This window comes from Pinus tabuliformis, chromosome 2_2 (genome assembly GCF_031772625.1).
Source record: "Pinus tabuliformis cultivar Carrire ecotype Pingquan chromosome 2_2, CPIR1, whole genome shotgun sequence".
NCBI classification, from domain to species: Eukaryota; Viridiplantae; Streptophyta; class Pinopsida; order Pinales; family Pinaceae; genus Pinus; species Pinus tabuliformis.
This window is the reverse complement of record NC_142300.1, coordinates 1,233,698,824-1,233,722,635: the sequence shown is the minus strand read 5'-3', so window position 1 is coordinate 1,233,722,635 and position 23,812 is coordinate 1,233,698,824. Positions and strand designations below refer to the sequence as shown.

The 23,812-nt window shown below is 38.7% G+C and overlaps 1 protein-coding gene across 1 annotated transcript in view; it reads right to left on the bottom strand.

The window, feature by feature from the left end:
• LOC149197939 (GTP-binding protein ERG-like) overlaps positions 1 to 23,812 on the bottom strand; it is a 166,628-nt gene that overhangs the window by 90,767 nt on the left and 52,049 nt on the right. The window lies entirely within an intron of this gene.

Here is a 23,812-nt window from a genome sequence, read left to right as displayed (position 1 = left end):
TCAGCATAATAAGTGCTTAGGTATCCAAGTCGGAAGTCCATGGGATGGAAAGAAGATCTTGAAGGAAACAAAGAAAAGGGGGCGCAAAACGGATCTGCAAAGAACCATTATTCTAGGAGAAATGCTTATGGAATCAGGGAGATTCCCCAAGCTGACAAAGTTCTACAAAACCAAACCCCACAGTTCCTCATGAAGCTTATTTCATGGAACGTGAGAGGGCTAAATAGCCCCTCAAAACATAGAATGCTAAAAAACTTGATCCAGCAAGAAAAACCCACTCTAGTTTTTCTACAAGAAACAAAAAGTAATAGCACTGTTATAGAAAGGATCCTCAATAAAGTTTGGTTCGGAAGCTGTTCAGTCTCAGTAGATGCATCAGGTGCTTCAGGTGGGCTGGCAATTTTATGGAACCCGCAAGTACTCAACCTACAGGACTTCCATGCTTCTCATTTCCTCATTCAGGCGACCTTCCATCTCATAGGAACAAACATTCACGGTCATCTCTCCAACGTTTATTTTCCGCAAAACATACAACAAAAATTGGATCTTCTGGACACACTCACAGCCCTCAATTCCAACAGGCAGTTTCCCCTATGGATTGGCGGCAACGACTTCAACATTATCACAGCCCTGGAGGAGAAAACAGGAGGTAGATCGAAGCTAGACAACGACAGTAATGGTTTCAAAGACTTCATACAAAGTAATCAATTAATGGATATGCAGACCTCAAATGGTACATACACCTGGACAAACAAACGGAGAGGATCTTAGCATATTGCATCTAGGCTGGATCGCTTCCTCATCTCGGATAACGCCATATACCTGGGCGAGGACTTTCAAGCATCAATAGTGCCTCAAGCAGGATCCGACCACTGGCCCATCATGTTACATTGGACGCACCCAGGCACTAAGAGCAACAGACCATTTCGATTTGAAGCTTTTTGGCTCTCAAATCCAAACTTTAAAACAGTGGTCAATGAAGCTTGGAAATCATATATTCCACCGGAGGGAGCAAGAATGTTCCAGTTTCAACAAAAATTAAAGAACCTCAAACATGTTCTAAAAGTCTGGAATCGGACTCAGTTTGGCAATATCCTTGAGCATCGAAAACAGCTGGAACAGCAAATGTGTTCACTCCAACAGCACATAATCCTGGAGGGAAGGACAGATGAGCATGCGCAACAGGAGCAGACCCTCTTGACAGCCATTGAAGAACGCAGGCGGCAAGAAGAGATCTTGTGGAGACAAAAGTCCAGAATCCGGTGGCTTAAGGAAGGGGAGAAAAACACTAAATTTTTCCACAGATCGGCCATCCAAAGAAGAATGTATAATAATATAGCCTTCATCAATAATCGACAAGGGGAAAGATTAGAAGAGCATGAAGACATGGAAAAGGAATTCAAAGAGCACTTTCAGGAAATTCTCAAGGAACCGTCGGGGAGTAGAGAACAAGCCATTCGCTCAATCACGCAGCACATCCCAAAGATAATTACGGAGGACCACAACAACAAGCCGCTTCAACCCATCTCTAAGCAGGAGGTGGAAGAGGCCATGGCCCAACTCAAGGATGGCAAGGCACCTGGTCCAGACGGCTTCACTGCCAACTTCTTTCACGAGTTCTGGGAGCTTATAAACACAGAGGTCTAGGAATTAGTGGAGGAATCCAGAGCAATGCACTGGATTCTACCATCCCTCAACACCACGTTTTTAGCGCTTATTCCGAAAGGGGATGAGCCAAATACGCCAAACAAATACAGGCCAATTGCATTGTGTAATGTCATCTACAAACTCATATCAAAAATACTGGCGAACAGGCTCAAACCTCTTCTCCCTCTTCTTATATCGCCAGAGCAAACTGGATACGTAGAAGGGCGCCAGATTATGGACGGAATCATCTTTCAAATGAGGTAATCCATTCACTAAAGCTTCTCAAAAATCCAGGTATGATACTTAAGCTTGATCTGTCCAAAGCTTTTGATAAACTAAGTTGGACCTATATACATCAAAAGTTATTGGCTTGTGGTTTCAATGCAACCTGGACTAGGTGGATCATGAATCTCATCTCCTCTCCTTGTTTTTTGATCCTGCTCAACAGTTCACCCTCTGCGCCCTTCTGTCCTTCTCGAGGTATCCGACAAGGGGACCCCCTCTCCCCCTTCCTCTTTGTTCTCACAGCAGAGGGTCTTAGTCGCCTGCTACACTCGGCTATCTCTTCTCACTCCCTCAAGGGCATACCTCTCCATGGTCTCCAGCCCATCTCCCACCAGCAGTTTGTAGACGACACTATGCTATTTGGCCACCCATCCACTCAAGAAGCCACAGCCTTTAAGTCCCTGCTCTCTCTCTTCTCTGAAGCCTCCGGGACCTCCATCAATGCGTCCAAATCCCAGCTCTTCTTCTTTAACACCCCCGCTTTCACTCAAAGGAACATTGCCAGGATTCTCGGATTCACTATAGCTGTGCTCCCTTCGAAATACCTGGGAGCTCCTCTATTTGACTCTGCTTTAAAGCATGCTTCCTGGAGAAATCTTCTAGACAAGCTGGAAACCAGACTCTCCTCTTGGACTTACCGCTCGCTCAATATAGCTAGCAGACTCATCCTGATCAAATCAGTTCTTCAAGCGATGCCTCTTTATCTCTTTTCTATTCTGGCTGCGCCCAAATGGGTTCTCAAGACCATTCGCAATCTTCAGAGAAATTTTCTCTGGGGATCCTCTGGTCTCAATAGGAAATGGGCTCTTGTTAACTGGAAAGAGATCTGTCAGCCAAAATCTGCAGGTGGATTAGGACTAAGCGATCCCCTTCAAAGCAACAATACAATGGGAGCCCGTATCTGGTGGAATTGGATCTCCAAACCTCATATACCTTGGGCTCAGTTATGGCAAGCTAAATATGCGCCAGGCAGTCAATGGGACGAGCTCATCAGAATCAGCACCACCACTCCAGGCTCTCTGATATGGAATGTCGCCAAATTACATAGCTCCTTCATCCAAGAGCACTGTTTCTGGGAAATTCACTCAGGAACCTCAGCCAGATTCTGGGAGGACTCCTGGCAACAGCTCCCAAAACTGGCCTCACTCTTTCACAAACCCATTTGGCAAACCTCTTTGCAGCAGCAGGCCCTCATCCATGTCCATCAATACTGGCAGCAGCAAACAACACAAGGCTTTCGACAGTGGAAATCAGCTAGAACCTGGCAGGCAAACTGGCAAGGGGAAACCTACATAGAGATCGATCAGGAGCTAAATCATAGAAGAATCAAACACTCGGCTCAAAAGGACAAACTTCGATGGGGTCACACGCCGAAAGGAATGTTTACCACTAAGGAAGCGTATCAGCTATGCTATCCGCCCACGCAAGCAGAACAGGATCAGCGTTGGGACCAACGTTGCAGGAATCGCCCCCCCCCCCCCCCCCGGATCCTAGGCCGGAATCGCGTCCCGTACGGAAGCGTTTCGGAACCTCCAGGCGAAGCGCGATTCCAAAATTCATGAAGCGCGATTCCGGTTTTTTGAAACGATTCCTGGAATATGGGTTGCGTTGCCCCGGATCCGCGCTTCGGAGGGCGCTTCGGGCCTCCGGAAGCGCCACGCTTCGGGCCTCCGGAAGCGCCACGCTTCGGGCCCGGAAGCGCACGCTTCACGAGCTCCGGATCTGCGCTTCCGGAAATTTCCGCGCGGGCAGCAATGTAACTTGAATTTTTTTTAATTTTTTTTAAAAGTTAACTTGAGTTTGCATTGAGGGGGTGGGTTAGGGTGAGGTTAGGGTGAGTTTAGGGTGAGTTTAGAAAAGAATAAAGCCCCCATTCTCTTCTCATTTTCTCACTTTGAGTTTATGAGAGTTGGAGAAGAGAAGAGAGGAGAGGAGAAGAGAAGAGAGGAAAGGAGAGGAGAAGAGAGGAGAGCTTGGAGGAGTGAAGAAGGAGGAGCTAGGAGAAGGAGGAGGAGCTTGGAGCAAGAGCTTGGAGGACTTCATCTACAAGAGCTAAAGAGGTAAGTTCAAACCCCAAACTCCCTTGTTTTTTTGAAAAAAAATTGTATTTTTCTCCTCCCTCTCCTACTCTTTCCCATTGTTTCTACTTGCTCCTTTATTTACAGGTTGTCCACCACCTATATCCATATTCCAAGATGGTGTTCTTTTGGCTTCTATGTATCATTCCACTCTTGGTTTTAATGATGGCAAGGGTGAGGAATAGAGGGGAAGAGGAAGGGGATGAACTTGGTCCTAATAGTAGTGACCCAATGTATGATGAGGAGGAAGGGTTTGAAGAGGAAGGGGATGAACTTGAAGGGGACACTGAAGCACAAGATGGGAAAGGTACATCAACACCCTTGTGGAACTATGTGACCAAACTTGATGGGGGAAAGGGTGGTGGATCTTACAAATTTGTGTGCCCTCATGGTTGTCATGGAGGAAAACCATATACGGGTTCATATACCCGTCTGAGGAGGCATCTTTGTGGGGTGCTGGACAGTGATGAAAAAAAGGGTTCTGTGGGGGTACAAATTTGCCCAAACATTTCAACTGAAGAAAGAAGAAAATACATCCAAATAGAGATGGCTGCACAACGAAAAAACAAGAAACAAAAAACTAATTCTGAATCAAGTGCAACCTCTAAATTTGGTAGTTGCCCATCTCCTCATGGTACTTCTGCAACCTCTGGAGGTAGAAAAACAATAGGGGATTTCCTTAATGTTGCTGGGAGGGATGATGTGGATGGAAAGATAGTCCGTTTTCTTTGTGCTTGCGGTGTACCATTCAATGTGCTTCGCTCTCCCTATTGGCATGACATGGTAAAGGCCATCAATGAAGCCCCAAAAGGATACAAGGCCCCCAACTATGAGAAAGCTAGAACAGTGTTATTAGAAAGAGAAAAAGCTAAGGTTCAAAGAGCTTTGACACGTTTTACACATGAGTGGGTGGATTCTGGGGTATCCATTGTATCAGATGGGTGGACAAATATTAGAAACCAACATTTGATAAATGTTCTTGGTGTTTCTTCTAGTGGTGCAGTATTTATTGCATGTCATGACTCCTCCTCCATCAGTGCAACTGCACAAAACATTGCAGATCTCCTATTGAAATCAATCAAAGATGTTGGTCCGAATAATGTGGTTCAAGTGATCACAGATAATGCAGCAAATTGTAAGGCAGCAGGAAAAATTATTGAGCGTACTCATCCACACATCTTTTGGTCTGGGTGCCTGGCTCACACATTGAACCTTTTGATGCATGATATTGTGAAACACAAAGATTGTGGGTGGATTGCTGAGTTTACAGGAAAGGGAAGCAGCTCATTAAATTCATCACAGGGCATACAAGGGTAAACTACTTCTATGGCACTTACTCCAAGTTGCAATTGCTTAAAATTGCAAAGACAAGATTTGCTAGTTATTACCTCACCTTTAGGCGGCTAGTGAGGGTGAGACAAGCTTTAACTAATCTGGTGTGTGCTGAAACATGGGATGAAATTAACACTGACACAGATGGTGCTAATGTAGTCAAGGACACTGTTCTTGACAGTTACTTTTGGTCACAGGTTAAATATGTTTTGCAATTCACCAAACCAATTTATTACATGATCAAGTTTGCAGATTCAGATCGACCAGTAATTGGGGAGGTGTATGAGCAAATGGATAGCATGTTGGGGCAGATTAAAGACATTGTTGAGCCTAGAGATACCACCTTGTACAATTATATTCATGTAGAGGTGCAAAACCGATGGGAAATGCTAAATATTCCATTGCATGCATTAGCATATGTTTTGACACCTAAATACTATCATCCATCATGGCTTTCAACACCAGCACCTGGGGGGGGAAGCAGGAAAAAACCACACCAAGATAGAGAGGTTCACGAAAAATATATGGCTGCATTGAGTAGATTAATCCCTGATAATGAGGAGGCTGCATTGGTACGGAGACAGGTGAGCAACTATACGCTCAACACTGGTCCATTTGGGAGCATGCATGCAATTCAAGATCGAGAGCATTTTTCTGCTCTTGAGTGGTGGAACATGCATGGAGGGGCTACTCCACTTCTACAGAGTTTGGCATTGCGGGTGCTATCACAGGTGGTAAACACTTCTTCTGCAGAGAGGTGTTGGAGCTCTTATTCTTTCATCCACAGTGTTAAAAGGAACAGGTTGAATTTAGACCGGGCAGAGAGCTTGGTTTATGTTCATTACAACTTGCGATTGTTGTCCCATTACTGTGAAGATGCAAAGTCTAATAAAGACTTGTTGATTTGGGACAAGAATCCAGAGGAGCCCAATTTGGAGGATGGAGTGTTGCGACTAGAGCAATTAGAGGATGCTCTTATCCAGGTATGTCCATTGTGGTATGAATTTTCCAATTTTCCCTTATAAAGCATTTCTCTAATTCATGTTTTTAATTTTTTTGTTAACTAGTGTTTTTTTTTTTTTGCATGAATTTTTTGAGCGATTCTAGGATGATGATGACCGTATTGATATGCCACCACCCCCACCCCCATCTGGTCCCTTGGTTCCTAGGTTCCATGGTTCAACACCAACAGCAGGGGGTTCTTCTTCATCAGTTTCAGTGCCACGACTTACACAGGGACCATCTTCTTCATTGCCACCACGTGGAGGCCCGCCATCACGTTCTATTCGTGGTGGAAGGAGGAGAGATTAGTAGATATATTCACAATCTACTACTTTTTGTCATAGATTACTCATTAGACTTGTAGACTTGTGAATTTGAATTTTGAACCTTTTTGGCTTGGCGGTGACCAAGTGACATATTTTGTAAACATTATTATTTGAATTTTGGACATGACAAATGTTGACAGTTGCTCACTTGCTAGATAAATCATAATATGCTCTATGTTTTATGTTTTATAATATGCTTAAATGTTTTATGTTTTATAATATGCTTAAAAATTTGATGTATGTTTGTAATAGCTAGAATATAGATGATTGTTGTACTAGTAAGTAACTACAATGGAATCATGGATGCCATATCTATCTTGATTTATGCAAAAATATGCATGTTTTCATGTCTTCTACAATTAATTTGGTATTTGGGATGTTTGTTTTGAGTATAAATGCAAAAAAATATATATATATAGCAGACGCTTCCGCGGACGCTTCGCTTCCTAGATTTTTGGAAAATGACGCTTCCGCGCTCCGCGCTTCCGCTTCGCTCCCGCTTCGTGCAACATTGGTTGGGACAAGGTATGGCAACCAGGAAACTGGCCCAAGGTATCCACCTTTTTATGGCTCTTGAGCAAACGGCGAATCCTGACCTGGGACAACCTGCAAAAGCGAGGATTCATTAGACCCTCGAGATGCCCCAACTGCAACTGCAGCTCTGAATCCATCGTGCATCTCATGGAAACCTGTCCTTTAGCTACTCAATTGTGGGAAAGAACCAATCAATGCAATAGAAGATCAGGCAATCGACCGGGAGACACCACAGATACCATTAGAAATTGGCCAAAGCAACCTTTCCAAAGTCCCCTCCTCAACGCTCTGTGGAATCTCACGCCGGGCTTCATCTACTGGATTCTTTGGAAGGAGAGGAACAACAAAGTTTTCAACAGCATCAGCAGGACAGCAGACGCTCTATGGCTTCTTCTCAAGCATAACATCCAAGAAACTCTGGCATCAAGACAATGGTCAGACTCAGACTTGCTAGACTCCCCTCAGGAACGCCTCATTTTGAATGCATGGAACTTGGACCTCACTTTTATGGCTCTGGCCAAATCTAAACCCAGGTCGAATTCCGCCTCTCCCATCATCTGGTCCCCTCCAGCCTCCAACTCTTATAGATTGAATTTTGACGGGGCAGCCAAAGGCAACCCTGGGCCGGCTGGCTTTGGCGGTGTCATTAGGAACGAAATGGGAACAGTTTTACACATTTATCATGGTACAATTGGCTATGACACCAATAACGCTGCAGAGCTGGAAGGATTATGGACAGGGATCTGTATAGCCGAACAAAACAACTTCTTCCCTCTGGAGGTAGAAGGGGATTCTCTCATCCTTATATCTGCAGTCACAAAGATTCAAACAGGTACCTCGGCAGCTAAGATCGCCTCGAGCTGGAGGTTGCTCAGTAGAATGGAACAAATCGAGGAATGGCTCAAAATCCCCTGGAGCATCACCTTTAAGCACATAAGGCACACTGCCAACAAAGTAGCAGATAGACTAGCAAATCAGGGAGTCGACCAGCAACGACCTTTTTTCTCAGGCCCTCTAAGTGACTCAGATGATGCACAACTCCGCCATGAATGTTCTTCTTTGGCACTACAGGACTATTCTCCCCAGGAAGCGGGTGAATAGATGGCTCATCGGCTCGAATCTGGCGTGGAGGAGGGGCGCGTGGCCTTCCGCAAGCACCAGTTGTTATGGAAGCATCCTGGAGTTGACGCTATATGCAATGGCGACTGGATCATTAACCCACCAGGCTCTTCCTCTGCGCGCCCTCAGATTAAGCAAGGCTGCGGCTCCCCTACCTCGGAAGCTGATTGATCCTGCCGGCGCCTTCAGTGTTATGTTTGGTCAGTTAACAAAGAAAGTTGCATGTTATCTCGATGATTCTGGTCTCAGTCTTTTTACTTGATGGTCGCTCCTAGGAAGCAGTTTTTTACTCAAATGTTAAAGTCTGTTAATGTTTATGCTTATGATGGCATATGTCCAAATATTAGATGCGAGCAAGTCTATCCTGGATGCAGTATGGGCCAGTTTTTAGTTGTAGTCCAAATCAATTTTGATAATGTCATTGTCAAGTCTTGGAATTTCATGCTCTCCGAGACAGTTACTCCTGATGTAAATCATTTTGTAGGTTCTCGGTCTAGCAAGTTAAGAGTCTTCTGCAAGAATGCCAACTTCATGGCTAGAACTTTTGTGGCCTCGGCCTCTCTGTAATATCATTATGTATTAATATAGGAGTAGACTAATTGAGAAAAAAAAAACAATTCGAGGGATAAAATCATAGATGAGGATCTCCACAACGGGATGGCAATCCTGAAAGCGGCGTGGATGTGGAGGAACCTCACTTTTCTTCGATTTTACAATTACGTGGACGTTCTTGTGAAAGTTGTAATACTCTGCATTTCCCGTTATCAAGAACATCTAGTTTCTTCCCCACACGGAGGGGCGATTTGTATTGGTAAAGCACTTGACAGCGCGTTCGAATTAATTGAAGCCATAGTTAAGGCTAAAGATTATGGAGCTTTAAACTTTTTGAAGAAGCTGGAACAATTGGACATAGTCAAAGATATTGTTGGAATGGTGGAACTTGTTCTCGAGGGAGTCGAATTCAAACCATCTCACGTTCAATTCGGTTTAATTATTACAGTGGAACTTCTCAGAAATACATTACATGTGTTACGGGAGACGACCTCCGCCAGACTACCATGGAAAGACCACCACCGGCAGACGAACCATGGACAGACCACCACCAGTAGACGAACCGTGGACAGACCAACCATGGCAGAGCCCTGCTTCCTGTCAGTAATTCCGGCATCCGTCTTGCCAACCCATGCTTGTTGTCCTCACACCCATGCCTTCTCCATTTTGATTGTAGTCAAATATTGATAACGTGGGCCAAACGACAAGTCTCCACAACGCTTCCTAAGGGATCTCGTGAGGGTTGAATTATAATAGTTAAAATAGTTACAATATAACTAACATAGTTATAATATAACTAGATTGTATTATATACATAATTTAAAAGATATATATATATATATATATATATATATTAATAATAATAATAATAATAATAATATTATTATTATTATTATATTATTATTATATATTTTATAATAATAAATAAAATATATATATATATATATTATTACAAAAAACATAATAATAATAATAAAATACTATTATATAAAAAAAATAGACATAACCATGGGTTCAAGAGTAGACATAACCCTGGACTCAAATAGAGTTACCAGCGAATTATAGAAGTTGAGCTACCAATGACGGCGAGTTTCCATATGCCGAGATGACAACCACAAAGACAATTGCCAGCAATATAGCTTTGAGGACAAAGCTTTTGAAGGAAGGGGAAATGTTACGAACATAAATTGTATAAAATAAGATAAACATAAATAAATATAAATAATAAATAATGAAATGATGATTATGTTAAATAATCATTAAGTTAAGTGAAAAGGCATGTCTAAAAGACATGCCCAATCACAAAAGGACACCTACCTAGGTATATATGCGGGTCCTCATTGTAACATTCAAATCACTTGTGCATTTTTATATAATAAATTATTATTTACAATACCTTTATGTATTTTACATTTAAAGTCAACAAGCTATAAGTTTTGTTGCTTTACTTCGCTTGGATGATGAGTGAGTGAGTGTCCATAGGAGGTTGAGTTCTCTCCTATATATATAGGTTTCCAAGGAGGACAACATGCCCTAATGAGGCTGACATCTTAGCTGTCAGGGCGACTTAGGCTTAGAGGGGTATTTTGACACTTCAAATACAAAAATAATTATTTTGACATGTTACAATATGCCCAATGGGGTCTTCTTCATATGCCAATGACTCTATTGACTTCTTGACTCTATGACAAACAATAGAAGCACTCAATGGGTGCCTAACCTCTAAATAAAATGACCTTGAGCATGAAACCCATGCTACAAAAAATAACAAAAATAATTTTTCTTTCTTTCTACAATAAACAAAAATCAAGAGTACATCTCATATTTATGAAGACCGAACCTAGTTACATATTTTAACACGAGAAAGGATTCAAGGAGAAAGAAGAGAAGTTATAGACTCTTGAAGTTCTGTTTTAGAAGAAGCATTGGAATAGTAAGCAACCTTTTGGGAGTTCTATAGAAGACCTCATCATAAGTGACATTATCAAATATATCTATGGCATCATCAATTAAATCTGAGAATAAACTCCAAGGGGGCTCTAACTTTAGAGCATGGAAGACAAGGATGGACCTCATCCTTGCAAGAAATAAAGTATTGGACCTAGTACAAGGAAAAGTCAAAGAACCAACTAATGATACTAGAAAAGAGAAGTAATAGGAAAATGACATTATAGCCATGAGCCTAATTGTGGATGGAGTTAAAGACAACTTGATTCCCTACATATCCACACTAGATACTTCACTGAAAATGTACGATGTTCTCTCCAAGTTATATAAAATCAAGAATATTGGACAAGTGGTAAGTCTAAAGAATGAACTTCAAACTATCAAAACGACCAAAGATGATACAATGTCATCTTACTTTCTAAGGATTGCCCATATAAGAGATGAATTACAAGAAGTTGATGAAATAATTCCTGATAAGAAACTTATGATTATCACCCTACTAGGACTACCAAAGTCTTGGAATGCCTTTGCAGCTCGAATTACTAATTGGAAAGATACTCCCCCCTTTGAGGAAATATGGACTGCCTGTACTCAAGAAGAAGCTCATCTTGCATTAGTAGGTGGAAAGCAAGATGAAGAAGAGAACACCACCTCAAAAGCTTGTTCTTCTCATTTCAAGAAGGAAGGAAATAAGAAATTTAAAGGGTCAAAGAAGAATCAACATGGGAAGATTGACCTTTCTAAAATAGAATGTTATCATTGTCACAAGATGGGACACTATAAGAATCAATGTCCTCAGAATCCTAAAAACAAGAAAATAGAAAGAGATCAAGACACAATTGCCACTGATGAAGCTCCATCAAAGAACACCAAAACTGAGGACTTTGACGTCAAAGACTTATTCTATTAAGTCTTTAGGGATGTTATCCCCTGTATATCCTTTGTTTATAGTATAGGTCATTGTTTTAGCTCTTGTAAAATTTATTTTATGATTATCTCTAGAATTTATCTTTCTTTTAATTCTTAGGGTTTGTAACTCTAATCTACTTTGTTAAAAAGTTCTTAAGTTGTTTTGATAAGTTGAAGGAATCCCTCACAATGTTTGGATTAATACAAGATCAAGAGAGAGCTTTCATATTTTCACAAAAGACAAGTATTCATTATTTCTTTCATTACTTTGTTAATTTCCTCTACTTATCTAGCCTTATTCTTATTGCTTTATTATAATCCTTTCTCTTGTATTTTCCTTCAAGAAAGAATTGTTGGAATATTCTAAAAGGAAAGGATTGTGGCTAGATTCAAAGGAAGCCTTCAAAGGGAAATTTGTAAGAAGCTTTGTTGCAAAGGGAGCCCTTCAAGAGGAAGCCTTACAAGGTTTGTGAAAGAAGCAACTCAAGGTATGTATAAAATTTGTAGCAATTCTTCATCATATAAGAAGGTGAGATCATTTTGTCTTTAAAATTGCTTTATATTGATAACTCTCTCATATCTAGGGTTTTGTTATAGAATTGTAAAGATTCTTTTTTAGGGTGCTTAGATTAAATCAACCCTAGTAATAACTATCGTTTCCTATTTGTTCACCTTGGTGAAACCCTAGCCTTTTGATTTTTAGGGCTTGTTGTTGGTATATAAGGGTATACAATATAACCCTAGCCTTTTATGGTTTGATGATATTATCTATGGTTTAATTTCTTATTCAGAGTTTTTGATAGCCCTAGATGCTCTCATTGATAAGGTTAACTTCATGCTCTTGTATATTTGTTCTTGGTCATACATGTTGATAAGATTTAAAGGTACATAGTTTTCAAGAGGTTGATGATAATCTTATGATGATGTTTAACATGATGCAAAGAGGGAGTTGTAAGAACCCTAATGACATTGAAGTTTTGGAAGGTTGGAAATTCTCTAATGAAGATAAAAAGAACCTTGTTGCCATATGAAGATAAAAAGAATGAAATTTTGGAAGGTTGAAAATTCTCCGGTGACATAAACATGAAAAGAAAGAAGAAAGAAGTTGTTGATGATGGACTTATCTCCTTAGTTGAGAAGGAGCTTGGATGAAGGTAAGTGTATATCCTCCATAGCTTGAGAAGGAGGACATGACTAACAACCGTACAAGCCATGACAAGAGAATGAGATCCAAGAATGGCTAAAGCACTACTAATGATTGTTCTTGTTTGACGAGTGGTGAACAAAGACTCGGTTGTTTGAGAAGTGATGAGGTTGTTTGAGAAGTGATGAGGTTGACTTTGGTGTTGCTTGAAAAGGTTGGAAAAGGAAGCTTTCGTCAAGACTTGTTTGGATATTGTGATAACCTAAGCAACATCAAATTGTAGACCCCAGATTTTATGCTAGCATAATAATAGTAAGAACCAATATATTGGAAGTTCGATACTAGTTGGGGTTGTGAAGCTACAGTATGTTATGATGGATGAACAAGTAGTTGATGTGTTGATCTCTCTCTGAGAAGTTTGAATATTTCACAAGCATGCTTGGATTGATTTGGTTGAGCGGAAATCTTGGCCTAGATGATATTCAGATCTCAATTGTTCTTTGGCCTTGATGATGCCTAGATCCTAGTGTGGGAGGGTATCTTGGTATGGAACTCAGTTTTAGTGATTTGACCTTGATGATACCTAGATCCCTGTGAGGGTTGGCGTCTTGGCATGGAGGCCTAGATGGTAAGTATATCCAGTTGGATTGATACCAAGGTTGTAGCCTGATGGTACCTATAGTAGCAAGTTGCCTTGATGACACCTTAGTCCCTATTGCATTGATACCTTGGCAATTTTTGACCGTGATGGTATCTAGCATTGCGTATGTTGTTGTACTCTTCTTGGAACATATCAAATTGTGGTCAACCTTGTACCAGTTGAACAATTATGAATACCTCCATAGTTAAGGGGGAGTGTTGAGAAATGTAACTACTGCAACTCACAGGTGGCTTTCACCCTTAACCCTTCCCCATGAGATTTGAACTAGTGACTTGATGGGGAATAAACCCCACATAAACTAACTGATCTACACCTCATGGATGATATAGGTTTCAATTATTATTAACATTTAGGGTTTTGGGGAAATATAACCCATTACTCTCTGGAATCTATTATTTTTCATAATATCAGTCTTCATAATTGTTGTCTAGCTCATGACATAATGTAATTCTTATGTATTTGTCAAAAGAAAGAAAAAGGAAAATTATTTTGAAGATCAACAGAAAATTATTGTTAGGTCTAACCACCCATTGTGTACTTCTAGGGTTTGTGTCATGAATCATTGTCCTTGTCATCTTGTATTAGGCCCTTCTTGGGCTTATTGTATCAAAGAAGAAATTTGTTTTTTATGTCAAAAATGTAAAACAAGTCTCCTCCATCAAGTCAGCCCTATTTCTAACAAGTCGGCCCCATTGAAGGGACTCAACCTCACACAAACTACTGTAAATAAGAAGTGCAATTCGACCTATTGTGACATCAATTTAAGGAAGTTTGATCTGCAATTGAAAGGAAGTGGAAAGGCTCAAAGGAGTGTAGAAGACTTGAAGAAGCAAGAAAAAACTAGCAAAGAAAGGAGGAACCCTAGCAAAGGAAAGAAGTTTGTCTCTCTCTTGTTATGGCTCGCCGCTCACATATGTCTCCTTGTTGTTTTCATCTTCATGCATTTATGTTTTGGTAGTTGCTTGATGATAAGAATATATAAAAGTAGTTAATAAGATTACAAAGAAATCAAATGCAATTATCAAGATAAGAAAATCTGTTTGTCTTCCTAATTGTCTAACATTTCAAAGGTGTAAGTTTTAAACCTTTACCCTAAGAAATGCATACACAAATTATTTATAAATAGAGAATTCAACAATAACAATCACGCATAATACTCGGAGATTTATTCCACAAAAGCCAACAAAATGTTTAGAGCCACACCTCAAATTTTACCATAAACTTACTATATCATTTACAATACAATATAAGATCTAGCTACATCCAAAATCCTAAACCATGAGGTAGAGTTTGGACGAGATGTCAAGAAACTGATCTGGGAAGCTCTCATTTGTATCATCTCATTCAAGTGAATACATTTCGTTCTTTGCCTAAGGGCTCCTATATTATTCCAATCCACTTATGGCTCTCTCTTGATTATGTTTAAACTATCTTGATGAAATCATGGTATGTGAACATCTAATTGTGATCCATGTTAATTGTTGTCACTTTTCTTCTTGTCGGATCCAAGTTTGTTAAATAGATCATTGTAGATCTACTCTCTCTTCTGATCTCAACATCTATAATAAAGTGCATTGTGCATAAAGACATGTATATCTTTGGTTTTCTTTATTGTTTATGTGTTAAGTTCTCCCTTGCACTTGATGACTCTAATTCTCTCTCTGGCACACTTATGACCAATTCTAGAGCTATCTTTTCAAGGTTAACTTGGTTGTTATTGTGAGTTTCTCTCTCTAGTGCACTTTGCTAGGGCATCTTTCTCAGAGTTGTTATTTTCTCCTTTATTGCAAGATTTTGAGTTGGTTGTTTCATTGTCATTGGTCCTCACTCTCTTGTGTGAATCTCAAGAGAAAACTATAACTATTAGTTCATGTTTTATTTTGGCATATATAGCCTTGTATAAAAAAAGTTGGTTTTGGATATATAGCCTTGTATATAAAGGCTACTTTTGGATATATAGCCCTGTATATAAACATTGTTTTTGGATTTTGCATAATGTACTTGTCTATTGGAGTTAACATAGGCATAGGTTTCCTATTAAACTGTCATTTGTGCAATTTTACAGCAATTGTGGGTATGACGGAAATTGGCTAAAGAATCTGATGTGGGTGTGGACTCATCTCAAGAGTCAAAATAAAGATTCTCGGATTAGGAAACCTAACTCTAATTTTTTTAATCAATATCTATTTAAATTTTTTATTTTATAATGAAAATTCGAAATCGAAAAAACGAAATCTCAAACTGAAATGGCTCATAATATCATGGATTCTCAAATGAATCCATTTATTGAATGATATTACCAAAGGCAATCATGTGCCTAAAATTGTCAAGATCGATTAAATGTTTTGAAAGCAATGGTGATTTCAATCTCTTAGCATATACAATTTGGTTTTTTTCCCAATAGGCTATCATTTACACAATCAAGCACGATAACAAAGACAATTCAAAAACTGGTAGAGATAGAAAGAGGTGTTATTTTCAATTTTTTTAATTTGTTTAATGCTTCACAAAATCCTTTGGGAGATCTCAAGCAAATATGATTTAAGATGATCTATCCTTAAATAAAGGATTACGATAGGGAAGCTATCATGTACAAAATCAAGCAAGAAACCAAAGACATTTCAAAATTAGAGAAAGAGAGGTGTTAATTTCAATTTTATAAATTTGTATAATACTTTACAAAAGCCTTTGGAAAAAAACTACCATTTAGATCTCAAGCAAATATGGGTTAAGATGAACTATCCTTAAATAGAGGATTACGATGGACAAGGGTGGCTTGATAGATCTAATTTAGGGATGTGATGTTACTCTGGCATTTTGACAAGGTTATTTAATTAAATCAAATGGAAATTTGAGAGAGCTAAAGAATTATGAGTGTTAAAGGTGGGTTGAGAGATCTAATTAGGGATTTGTGATGTTAGGTCTATCGTCTAGTATTTTGACATGGTCATTCAACTAATAAAATGAAATTTTGAAACATTAAATACTCTTGCTCTTTGTGACGTATCCCATAATATCGTAAAATAGTTGTTATCCAGTGCCCGAGATTTGTTATCTCTAAATCGAGTCTTTGCTTGATGGCAATGGCTTAATCAATGCTTTAGGTCGCTCTTAAGTTCCTTTATGTGTTGGTACATTTCACCAGTTTATTTATTTAGCACATATATTTTGTGATGGGATTGATTGATCCGCTGAAGTTAAACTTGATCATTGAATTAAAATTAATACAATATAGGCTCATTAGCCTCAGTAACATTTATGAATTAAAGGTTACCCAGTTCCACCATCCTTGCTACACTACATAGATTTTACCAATGTTACCGGACTCGGAATTGGCAATAAATCGGCAAGGCAAAAGAGTGAAGAGTTTTAATCGGATCGGGAAAAAATAGGGAAAAAATCAGTGAATACAATAAATAAAGATATACACATATATTGAATTAAAAAAACATTTTTCATTGATATTCAATAAAGCCATGTCCAAACAATGCATAATATCAATAGATGTCCAAAAAATCATGAGGACAATGGGTATACTTCGAGTATAAGATATATTTAGTATTGGAAAACATTCAAAAATGTAGCAAGGGCTGTATGCACACGCTTTTAAGTTTCAGATACATTTCAAATGTAACATGATATAATATATTTTTTTATTAATTGAATGATGCATTGGATGCTTACAAGGTTGTGGGGGTGCTCCTTAAATAGGAGCTAACTGGCCATGCCCATTTAGAGAGACATGTCCGTTAGGACTACTGTCTCTTCTTTTAAGTAAATCTAATTTAATAATTGCTTATTAATTATTTATGCTTTTTTATTTCATTAATTAAATAATACTTAAATATTTAATTTTTATGAATTTTAAATTCTTAACATTGCCTTCCCCTTAAAAGTACTTTATCCTCGAAGCATGGGTAATGTCTAGTGTCGCTGAAGAAGACGTTTTGATTCCCAAGACGAATCTTCCTCTGGTAATTTCTTCCATTTGATGAGGTACTCTTTTATTGTCTTGGATCGTAATCCTTTCTCCTTGGTAGCGAGTATACCTTCAGGTTCTAGGATGATTCTTCCTTCTTCATCAGTCTCCGGTATCTTTGTTTGAGATATCTGGTTTTGCCCCAGTACTTTCTTGCGATTTGATACATGGAAGGTATTATGGATTCCACACTTATCTTGCATCTTCAACCCATAGGCTACGCTACTTCTTTTTTTTTATTTGATATGGGCCATAATATTTAGGTGATAGTTTATTTTTCCCTTGTTGTTTTAATGATAATTGCTTATAAGGTTGAAGCCTAACAAAGACCCAATCTCCTTCATCAAAATCTCTTTTAGTGCGATGTTGATTGGCTTGTTCTTTCATTCTATTGCATGCCATTGTCAAATTCTCTTTTAATAAATTAATGATTCTTTGGCTTTCTTCTAAGTCATTTTTACTGCTGGAACCCTAGAGTCAAGTAGTGCAAAGTCTTTCCATCTTAAAAGCATTCTTCTCTAACAAATTGGTCATGGGCGCTGTCAAATGTGCATAGTTTTTTATAAATCTTCTTTAATACCCGGTTAGACCTAGAAATCCCCTTAGCTTGGATACGTTCTTGGGTTTGGGCCATTCTCTGATTGCTTTAATTTTGTTGGGGTCCACTTTGACTCCCTCTCTGGATATAACGTGTCCTAGGTATTCAACTTCTTTTTGCCCAAAGGTACATTTCGATAACTTGGCGTAGAATTGATTCTTCTCCAATACAAATAGTATTGCTTCCAGATGCTTGAGGTGTTCCTTCCATGTCTTACTGTAAACAAGAATATCATCAAAGAAAACTAATACAAAAGTCCGCAAATATGGATGGAAAAGTTCACTCATGGTTGCTTGGAAGGTGGCTAGCGCATTTGTTAATCCAAATGGCATAACTTTAAATTCATAGTGCCCTTCGTGAGTTTTGAATGTTGTTTTTTTACGCCTTCTAGTCTTACCCATATTTGGTATACCCTGATCTTAGATCTAATTTTGAGAAGTATTTTGCATCGTGTAGTTCATCTAGCATTTCATCGATGAACAGAATCGGAAACTTATGTTTGATGGTGATTTTGTTTAACCCTTTGTAATCTATACATAATCAGAAGGACCCATCTTTCTTTCTGACCAATACTACGGGTGCAGTGTATGGACTTCTACTTTTCGTAATGATCCCATGCTTCAACAAGTCTTGTATCAATCGTTCTATTTCTGTTTTGTGATGATGGGGATAACGATACAGTTTAACGTTTACTGGTGTCGAGTCTGGTTTGACTTCAATGATGTGTTCAATTTGCCTTTCAGGGGGTAATTTCATTGGCAAATCTTGAAAAACTTTCTTGTATTTCTGGATCAAGGATGAAATTTCTGATGGTTGGTGAGTCCCTTCTATCGATAATAACTCCAACTGCTGACATTGTGCAACAAATGCTGGGGCTCCCTTGCGAATAAGTTTTTTCATCTGTTGAGCAGAGATGACTTGAGTGGGTGGAGCTTGGAACCCAAACAGCTTATACTTCCTTCCATCCCATTTGAATTTAATGAACTGCTTTTGGTGATTAGTTGAATACGTGCCTAGTGTTTGTAACCATTGTATCCCTAAAACGACGTCTACTCCTCCTAGGGAAAGTGTATAAAAACTGGACTCCATTTTGTATTCGCTTAGTTGCAATTTAACTTTATGGCACTTGCTTACTCCATCTATTCATTTCCCATCTGCTACCATAACTTTTAAATCTGCTACAGGGTAAGCAAAAATGTTCAGTTTTTTTCGACATTGACATCTACGACGTTGTGCGTACTCCCTAAGTCTATTAGAACGATAACGTTTTACTTCTTGATGTGACCTTGAAGCTTTAGTTTTTGTGGCTGAGCTATCCCTGTGATGGCTGCCAGAGAAATTTGTGGCATATCCTCTTTTGATTCTGGATTAGGGTTTGCATTTTCTTCATTGTTTTCTTCGTCAAAGTTGTCTTCTGAAGATTCTTCTTCTTGTTCTGCTTCGCAGTTGTAAATTTTTTGCGTTGCACATTTGTGTCTTGTGTAATACTTGTCTCTGCATGTCCAGCACTTGCCATCCTTTTTCCTTTCAACATTAGATTGTTGTCTTCCTCCATTGCGCATTGGTGGTGGAACGTACTTGCTAGAGTTTTCTGACGAAAGTTTACTAGATTTCCCTTTGGAATAGTTGTTTGATTTCTCATTACTGGCATATGGTGCCTTATGGAGTTTATATTTTCGTTCGATAATTATAGTTGTGTGTCTGACATCTTCAATGGTTTTGGGTTTACATAATTTTAATTCTTCCCGAATATAATCTTTAAGGCCACAACAATACATTTTGTATAGTTCTTCATCTATAAATCCTCTTTGCCTTACCGCCAACACCTCCCATTCGTGACTGTATTCACTCATTGTTCCTTTCTGATTTGAGGCAAATGAATCTCTCGTATACATCATCCTCTTTCTCGTCATGAAATCTTTTCAACGGAGAGTTTTTAAAGTTTTGCCAATTGAACAAGCAACATGTACATTTAAAAGACCACCACAGAAACCAATCATACGCTTCTGATTCTAGATAGTTGGATGCAATCATGACCCTTTCTTGCTCGTCGAGTGGTGGGTTTGCTAAAAAATGGCACCCTTTTATTTACCCATACTACGATGCATTTATGGTCCTTACAATCATACTTAGGTAATTCGTTTTTAATTTTAAGATGGTTCCTTTTAGAAGACTTAGTATAATATTGGTTCCTTCTAAGTGTAGTTGCGGTATTCTCGGCTACTCGTGCCTCAAAAAATCCAGGGTTTGGAGAACTTTCGTCTTCCGGGATTCGAGGACTTTGTGTGGTTGAGGGTGGATTGGCTCCCTTTAGACTGGCTCACCATGTATTTTATGGCTCGGATATTTTGTGCCATGTCGTTTTGAGTCTTACCAAAATTGTCTTGCTTCCTTTCGACATCGTCAAGGCGTTTCCACAGCCTGTCGAGTTCTTCTTGAATTTTTTTCGAACTATCATCATGACCCATTTTGTTCTTTTTCTTCCTAGTAGACCCAATTTTATATAGATATATATATTATATAATCAAGTTAATTAAATTAATTAGCTTATATAAAATAATTAATTAATTTATAATTGTATCGTATATATTAACTTATGGTTGATATGATATGTATGTTAATATATACCCAACAGTCATGACTTAACACAATAGCGTGACGTAACCACGCACCCGGCCGCAAAAAGGAAATGTGCAGAAAATGTCAACGGGGTTCGAGGTCTATTGCGACAGTGTGGGGTGGACGCCAGGATTTGACGCAGCGGGGAGGCACGCCGACAGATAGGAGTGATCGAGGAAATAATGGGCAGCCGACTATGGTCTTGCGGCACGAGCAGTGACTGCAGCAGGTACGATCAGCTGCCTGGAGCAGGCATGGCAAAGCACGTGGGAGTTAGAACAACGAAGTATGACTGGCTGGAGCGCTGCCTGACAGAAGGACTAGAACAGTGATCTGGATGGGAGGAACGGTGGTTGAGTGTAGGGTAGTGACCTGTGCAGCGAGAATTCGTCCAAAGGATCGAACTGGCTCTAATACCACTGTAGCAAGAACTGTATGCTCACGCTTTTAAGTTTAATATACATTTGAAATGTAACATGATATAATATATTTTTTTATTAATTGAATGATGGATTGGATGCTTACAAGGCTGTGGCGATGCTCCTTAAATAGGAGTTGATTGGCCATGCACATTTAGATAGACATGTCCGTTGGGACTGTTGTCTCTTCTTTTAAGTAAATCTAATTTAATAATTGCTTATTAGTTATTTATACTTTATTATTTAATTAATCAAATAATACATAAATATTTTTTTATGAATTAAATTCATAACAAAAAACACATACAAAGATTCAAACAAGACGAGGAACTTCCAAGTTTTTGTCAGCCAACACCGTGGACCTCCTAAAACCTTACTTGGGGTTACAGTAGCATCCCTGATAAAATCTTTCTTGGGGTTACAATAGCATGATTTCTAAATTGTGTTAAGTTTAGGTTGGTAGTGTGTTATACCTATTTGCAGATCACTTATACACTCGACAAAAAAAAATGAATTTAAGGAATTGTTTCATTATTATAGGTCCTTGTAAAGTTCCAACATTCAGTGAGAACAAATGGATTTAAGGAATTGTTTCATTATTATAGGTCCTTGTAAAGTTCCAACATTCAGCGACAATTTTCTTTTATTCAAAACAATATAGAACTTTAACATACTACAACCAGTTTCTTTTATTCAAAATGATATTTTTAAACGAAAATAACGTTGCTCAACCATCGGGGAGTAGCCACAAATATGTATGTATTGCAGCCAAGTCAATAGCTATTGGCATGAGCATGGGGGCAAAAAGTTTGTGTTTGGTAAGTGGACCTGTAATTCACTTAGGTGACTCTTTAGGCGGGGGAAAGGCAACATGGCTAGACCTAAGGCATAAAGAAACCCAGAAAGCATTGTAGTTTGGTAAGACGAGTAAGCCGACCAATGCTAAAGACGTTCCCTAATACATGAAGTCGATTGCCTAATACTGTATACATGAATCTGACTAGCAAAACCCATCACGACCTTGACGAATTAGAGAAAGGGTTTCGTTTTATCGAAATGGCAAGAAGAAATGAAAGCGAGCTCCAAGCGCGGCAAGCGGCAAGAAGAAGTATAAGCGAAACCACAAAATAAAACTTTGTCGGCTTTTAACCAAAGAATCTGAGTGGCTCGTTGAGTCCTCTACAAATTGCCAAAATCACGAGTCAAACTTGCGTCGCCAAGATTCAGATCAGCTTGTTTGGTTGAAGATCAAAGTTGGAATCGTGAGTGATCGAAGACTCTTGTAACACTGGATTTTACATAGAATCAAGGTCTTTACAAAAAGAAAAAAAACATGTCCCAAAATTCCAGAATCATCTCATTATGGACCTTTCCCCAAATTACCACCACTAGAAAGCTCCATGCTTGTCTTAAAGAGTTGATTGTCATGTTTAAAGATATTTCATTGGGTTGGATGTTTATAGCCTAGAAGCTTGTGATCTGTCGGTGCCTTAATCTGAAAATAAATATTATCACAATCACTTGCACCCTTCTTACTCTTGGCACTTCCAAAGAACATTTGCACTGTTGTCCAATGTCAACTTGCCGAAACCATTCTATCCTCAATAAGTTCCTTGTTGTTGAGCTAATGAAGTTAATTAGATGGGAACCAATTAAGTCAACTTGGACAAGAGTTTCTCTCCTATACTAATACGATTAAATAATAGAAACCATTTTTTCCTGAAACGAACATTCCATGACAACACCTTCCATCTCCATTTACAACCAATTCCTATATGCCATGTTGTATCCTCAGTTCAACTATAGCCAAGATCTAGTTACTTCTATAATATCATGGATTCTCAAATGATTCTTCATCCTTTCTCATCCTCTTTTTCAATTTTTTTGGTTTTTACCTGATTTTCAACATGGAGACAGGAAATTGTTGACATTGGAGGAACTGATTCCTGATCTTTAGGAATTGGTTCCTCCAGTGGGAACCATTTCCCTTAATTTTTAAAATGAATAGTATTTCAAGATCTGATTCCTAAGCAACAGGATCTGTATCCTAAAACCAGAAACTTTCCCTTAATTTTTAAAATGAATAGTATTTCAAGATCTGATTCATAAGCAACAGGATCTGTATCCTAAAACCAGAAACTGGTCCGTAAAAATATTTGTCAAATCCAATATGAAACACCAATTCCTTGATGAAACATATCCAGATATGGGGCTAAGATGGCTAAATCCAGTAAAATTGCATTTGTCTATTATTTTAATTTTCTTGATCACTTTATTACAATATTGAAGACAAGAATTAGTTTTAAAAACAAAAACAAAAAACAAAAAACTATTTTTTGTAATATTTATATTTTTCATATTTTTAAATATTGTGATTCTTCATTCCCAGAGTTTTGAGAGGTACATTTCCACACTGTACCCATTTCCACATTTCATGCAACCTAGTACGAGACAAAAGCATTTCCAGCATCAGAACTCAACACTCCCATAAAAGATGTAATGTCAGAATGCAATACATTAAGTTGGATCTTTAATTCAAGAACTGAGATATGTTAGCACAATGTAATTTGAAAGCAAAAGGAAATAGACAGCAGATTGTAAAACATGCAAAACCTTGACCAATATGTGAACAGAAAAAAAGAAAACAATAACTCCATAGAA